The sequence below is a fragment of the Sinocyclocheilus rhinocerous genome, unplaced genomic scaffold (assembly GCF_001515625.1).
Source record: "Sinocyclocheilus rhinocerous isolate Xijiao unplaced genomic scaffold, SAMN03320098_v1.1 scaffold2264, whole genome shotgun sequence".
NCBI classification, from domain to species: Eukaryota; Metazoa; Chordata; class Actinopteri; order Cypriniformes; family Cyprinidae; genus Sinocyclocheilus; species Sinocyclocheilus rhinocerous.
The window spans coordinates 175663-181853 of record NW_015665058.1 but is presented as its reverse complement, the minus strand read 5'-3'; the positions used below and the strand labels follow the sequence as shown (position 1 = coordinate 181853).

The following is a 6191-nucleotide window of genomic DNA, read 5'->3' as shown; positions in this document are numbered from 1 at the left end:
GGTGATCACCGGTGATCGGTTCTGCGCAGATTTTGCTCATCTCAAACAAGCCTACTGCGAAAGCCTTGATGACGACACACTTTATTCTCGTTGGTTAGATTCTGTGATGACAAGCACGACGTGCTTCCAATGATGCTCACAAATCTGTGTTTTTATAACAGTAAAAGCATTTTTAGTGTAGTCACACTGTTATATTGAGTCACGTTTTAAAAAACACTGATAAAAGCATATGTACCCCCACTTTATTGGTATTTAAATAGCATATGCTAATGTTGAACTTATTCATGAACAGATGGCACTGTATTAAGCAGTATATAAAAGTGTTTCTGTTGCTTTATGAAATCGTTTCTGAAACATCTGTGTATTTGACAAATACTGCATTTCATTCACTTCATCTGTGATAGAGTCCGCTTTAATTCTGTCCCCGACTGCAAGCGGCTACTCTCTCCAGCCGGAGGCAGGCTAGTGTAGTTCCTCTCGAACATCCTAGTCTTCTCGAGCAAGTAACTGCAGCGCTGCCGATGACTTCCGTAACCATGGAAGAAACACGTTAAGCGGCGCGCTCTTGCTCTCGCTTGGGTCGATGAGTGTGCGCGCGCATAAGAATCCAACTCTTAACAGTGTAAATAACTTATAAGTGGATGCTTGATCTCTTGATATTCTTCTTGGGGATGAAGTTCCCATCTGAACTTGTTCTTGAGTCAGTCACATAACTCGTGGAGTCCATGACAATAATGTAGAGATGCGTGAAGTAATGCTAACTTAGTCACTTCCGAATAAGGCAGCTTTTGATCAATGCGGTGAATTCACGTGTTCAAGTTAACGAACTTGAATGAATCGGAGGTGAAAACATTGGGGAAACGAATTCCACTTCTCTAAATTCCCGATTCTCAGTGATGATGGTGTTTTGCCTGCCGAATTTGCCATTTAATTAGCTATTGAGCAATGCGAAAACTGCTGATAATACTGAGGGACCTTATATATGAATGCTTAGATAGGTGTCGTATTCCCATAGGTAGATGGGGATCAGCTGAGAGTCAGCTGATGCGAGCTTGACTAATGTGACCTGCCAGAACTAACGCTACGCTTGATGTTGTTTTTGGTTATTAAGTCAATTGATCAGAAATTATTTATTTTTAAGTGAGCGAATGCTAACTTGATGGCATTACTTTTTGTCCCCACAGCCATCTTAGTCTGACGCATAATAGGCCGCAGATTAAAAGAGTTAGGCCTTTGGCTTGAGAAGGCCTTAGACTTTCTAACACATGATAAAACAGAAATAGATAAAGCTACAGGCACACTGGATTCCAGCTTGTTATGTAAACATTTGTAATGCTATCGTAGCGGGAACCCGACACATATCATTGAGAGCTGTTATCAGGTGTTTTTGGTTCACCTACAGCAGATGGAGGAGGGTGTGGGCCCTGGCATTGTGACAGCGACTGGAGGGCTCTCACAGGAGGAGAAGGGCTAGCTGGGCCCACAGGCCCAGGTGGTTGTGGGGCCCGCCGTTTTTTAGTTGATATCTGCTTGCAGCAATAGAGTGGGAGAGTTTGGTCCCAGCATACACCACTTCCTCCATTTTCTCTGGGAAGCTTAGAAGTGGATACTGGAGAGAGGGAAAATGTGTCTGGTGAGAGGGGCTGTGGCTCTGGTGTTTCCGGTGGCTGAAATATACTGTCCTGGCTTCCCTGGCTGTTTTCAAAGTCATCCTTGGGTGCTGAATCTTGGAGCCGTTCTAAGTGTCAAAGCGTCACAGTCTGTCTGTGGTGAGTTCTGTGGGCAGGACTCAGTCAGGATGGTGTCCATGAGCAGTGCTTGTTGTGGCTGTGTGGTGTTTTCAGTGTCCTTGTGGGATGTGTCAACCACATGATGATTCAGGAGCTGATGTGAAGTTCTGTGGTCCTTCATACTCTGTCCAGGTGTTTGTGTGCCATTCAGGTTTAGTGGATTGGCACACTCTACTGAAGGATGATGGAGGAAGAAGTAGATATTTTCCTGTAGCACTTTTGCTCCAAGTTTGTTTGGGTGGAGGCCTTCCGGTTTAAAAAGTTGTCTATGGCCTCAGAAAAGACTGAAGTTGTCACTCCACAAGTTCACTCATTTCATATTGCAGGTTCTTTGTAGCCATGTATTTAGCCCAAGCAACCGTGAAAACATGTTAGTTTCTCATGCTGGGAGTGGTCAACTGATGAAAGACTGAAATTTATGTCTTCGAAGTGTTTCAAGGAGTTCACTGAAATCTCTCTAGGAGTTCTGACTGTATATCACTCTTTCTGAATATCATTCTTCCCCACATGAATGATGAATTAATTTGCAGTCTTGTGCTTCATTAGAATTGTTCTGAAATTCCCTGTTCACATCAGAAACGGTTGCTTGATTAAAGCAGCATGTAGTTGTAGTCATGCTACTGATGTTGCTTATTATAGAGTCTAGGGATGTCAACGATTAATCGATGATCGATTAATTGTTGATAAGCGATGCAATCGATTAAAGCTAACGATGGTCGATTAAGCTATTTAATTTTGGGCTGCGTGCGGCTCATGCCCAAAACACGTGCGAGCAGCTGTGAGTGACGGTATATAAATGCATCATCATTCATTCATAATGTACAAATTAAGCTTTTAATATGATTTAGACTTTAAAAGTACATTAAAATAGAAACAGCACAAAGCTCTTCAACATGGAAAGCAATAGAAATGTTGTAACTAATTTCCCCAGATAATTGTTTCATATCGTGCGCTTTGCAGGGCTGCAGGACACAGGACAGCAACTACGCGCATCTTTCACAAGTTTCTGCATGGACCTAACTAGCCTAGGGCACAAGGTTGTCAAGCCCTGGAACAAAATGGGATGCTTTAAGGAAAATGTATAGCCTATGTAAGTAATAGGCCTAAAATAAAAATAACAATTTGTTTTCATAAAAAAAAAAAAAATAATAATAATAAATAAATGCGAAATATATCTGACTTAAATAACTAAGCTAACAGATTTAAAACAGAAGTGTGGCGCGGTGCTTCATAAACAAGTTCACGGAAAGGAAAGGATGACAACGCGCATTCTGTTTGTTTGCTTTATTTTACAAAAGCACAAATCTTCTGCTTTTATTGTGAGTGTGCAAAAATAAAAGTAAACACTTTTGTGGATTGTATCTTACTCCAAAAAGTGAGTTTTTTTTATATTTCAGCTGTTCGATCGCGCCTCGCACGCACACACCCCACATATTACAAAAATTCAAACTTACATCGCAGTCTGTTCATTATCAAAATAAAATAGTCAACCAAACAAATAAAAGGTTACATTGGTCAGTTGAGCAATAACCTCCAAATACATCTAGCCAAACCCGCGCTCGCTCGTCCTCGTATGCGCGCACGCATGCACTGTCCCGTTCTAATGCACTGTAAATGCCGGATTTTTAAAAACAAATAGGCCTACCGGAACGCAAAAACTAAAAATCTGACATTTTCCAGAACAGGATCCAGCAGGATCAAATTAAGTACTGGTCCTTGACTCCTCACATAAAAATGTTTCATGTGAGCAACAGTGTGTTTTGCTGCAGCAAATGGAAGCGGTTCACTGACTGCGCAGCACAGCCACGTTTGGGATAAGTTTATTTTAAATACCATAATGTCAGTTGAAAACATTGCAATTGTGTTTTCAAATACAACAACGAGCACCACGAAACCATTTAAAGAGGCGCGTTCAGCGCTCTCTTCATTTTATCAAATGATCATAATCACATCTATTCATTTTACAATCCTGCTACTAGCATTTTATTCAGACTAAAACCCCTTAAATTCGGTTGAGAAAGCGTTTTTTTCTTTTGAGTGGCTTTTGCACATCCTGTCACGCCGGTGACTGTGTGCCGCTGCAATAGACGCATTTTGCAGCAATAAGGTTAACGATTAATCGAATAATTGATCGTTAATTTAAACAACGATTGATCATGGAAATGATCGAAAATTGACATCCCTAATAGAGCTCGGCTGTGCTCTGAACTGAATACCGCCGTCTGATCAATCTTGAGCGCCTGTTAGTAGCGATGCTAGCTGCGGCTGATACGATCCATGTTCAATCACATTTGGGGATTCCTCACCCAAATTCATTAATGCTTCAAATCTGTTTTCAAGATGTATAGGAGATGGTAGAATACCAGTGTTCACAAGCCTTGTCATAGCTGTATCTGGTGTAGAGGATGATTCTGCGGCAATATGAGATACTAGTGACAATCTGATGTCTTCAGTGACTTTTGGTCTTGCTCCCTCTTTGTGCCATTGATTAGTGTGTCAATAACTTTCGGCTTGTTCCTCTACACTTGGTATAAACTGTTGAGATTCACTAGATTCACAGGACTCGCCGGGTGTATGCTGAAGGGGTCTGTGACGATGCTCTGCTGTGTGTTCCGCCTGTTTTGGAAGTCCAGTAAGTAACTTTGTTTCAAGAACCACAATCCTTTGTAGAAGTCTGTGGAAGTTCATCCAGGAAGTAGATTCCACAAGAGGCATTTTCTTTCTCATCTGTTTGAAATGTAGGCAGCTGTGTTTTCCCGTCTCCGTAAGCTGCTGGCAGTGGGAGGCAAGAAATCTTCTTTTACGTAGTATTATTCCAGTCCCGAAAGTTTTTAGTTTTTGTGTTTGTGCCAAAAATGTGTTGTTTGAGCACGGTCTTATTTTATGGTTAGGAAGTTTCAATGTTTACATTGTCATTACGCACATTAGTGTTCTCATAAAATACGCATTGCGAAAGGGCGTAAATCGGACGGTTCATCATGATATGGTTTGATATAATTTCTCATGCCTGTAATACAATATTTGTCAATACCTCAAAAAATTCAGTGATATGATTATGATACAACTCGATTCAGGGGAATATCGATCGATATTTCAAAATTAGGGGTGTAACAATATTCAAACCGAACCGAAAAACTACAATACCACCCACCATACGTATCGCGGTATCAGCATTAGTGTACTAGATCTGTGAATTATGTCTTAAAGGAACAGCAGTCTATTCCTGCTTTTTAATGTTTTTAATGTTAAACAACAAAACACAAGGAAATCACTCACTTCTCTTGATTGAATAGCTTTTGTAACTTCAACAAGGATTGGTCTTTAATTTATACAGTGAAATATGCACTGTTATTTTACATTTGTTTACTTTTAAATATCTGTGCCTGAAAATTACTGTTAAACACCTGAAAAACACTGTTTATTTTATTTGTATCTTTGCTCTGTTGTATTTATTTGTGCTGTTGCATTTAGTTTGATTATTTGTTATTGTTTTCTTTATTTTTATTTGACCATAGTCCTTTTTTACCTGAACATAGCACATACCGAACCGTACTGAACTGTGACCCTAAAACCGTGAACTGAACTGAACCGAACCATGAGCAATCTGAATCGTTACACTCCTAATCAATATTATATTTGTGGTTATTTTACGCAAATACTTACATTTTTATTAACTCACAAATGCAACCAAAATATATAACATGAACATTTATCTGAAAATTGCACATCCTATACCCCAACTGACACATCCAGATAAATAAATACACACACTTTATTTGTTTATTTTTTAAATAATAAAGAAAAGAAATAATTGGAAAAAAATATCAAGTCACACATGAGTTCAGTTAATCTGATGACAATTTATGTTAATAGTCAAGAAAGTCTTTCAGGCTTCTGTACTAAAATATGCAATGTGTAGAATCAAGTGTAAATCCTCATTAGGAAACAATAATAATGAGGTATGCCACTTGTAGAAAAACACTTGTAGTTTACATTTCCAAACATTAATTTTGCCATTTATTGTAGTAGTCCAGTGAGATTTTTGTTTGCACAAGGAGTCTGACAACAGCCAGTGCGCCACACAGATATCTGATCTCATCATCACCCAGTCTGTCTGGAATTACATGAAGAAACAGAACAAACTGAGACAGACTAAATCCAGAAGACCTGTGGCAACAGCTCCAAGATGCTTCAAGAGACCTACCTACCTGCAAAGCTACCTGGAAAACTCTGCGCAAGTGCACCTAGGGCAAAAGCTGCTTTAAACGCAAAGGATGGTCACACCAAATGTTGATTTAATTTAGTTAATTGAAGTTAATTGATAAAGAAAATTTATTTATGACGTTATTTTTGACAGCATCCTCATTTTACAGCATTTTTACACAAGTGCCTAAAACTTTT

At 39.4% G+C, this 6191-nt stretch overlaps 1 protein-coding gene across 1 annotated transcript in view; it reads right to left on the bottom strand.

The window, feature by feature from the left end:
* LOC107731103 (coiled-coil domain-containing protein 148) overlaps nucleotides 1–6191 on the bottom strand; it is an 89295-nt gene that overhangs the window by 39823 nt on the left and 43281 nt on the right. The gene's annotated exons all lie outside the window — the stretch shown is intronic.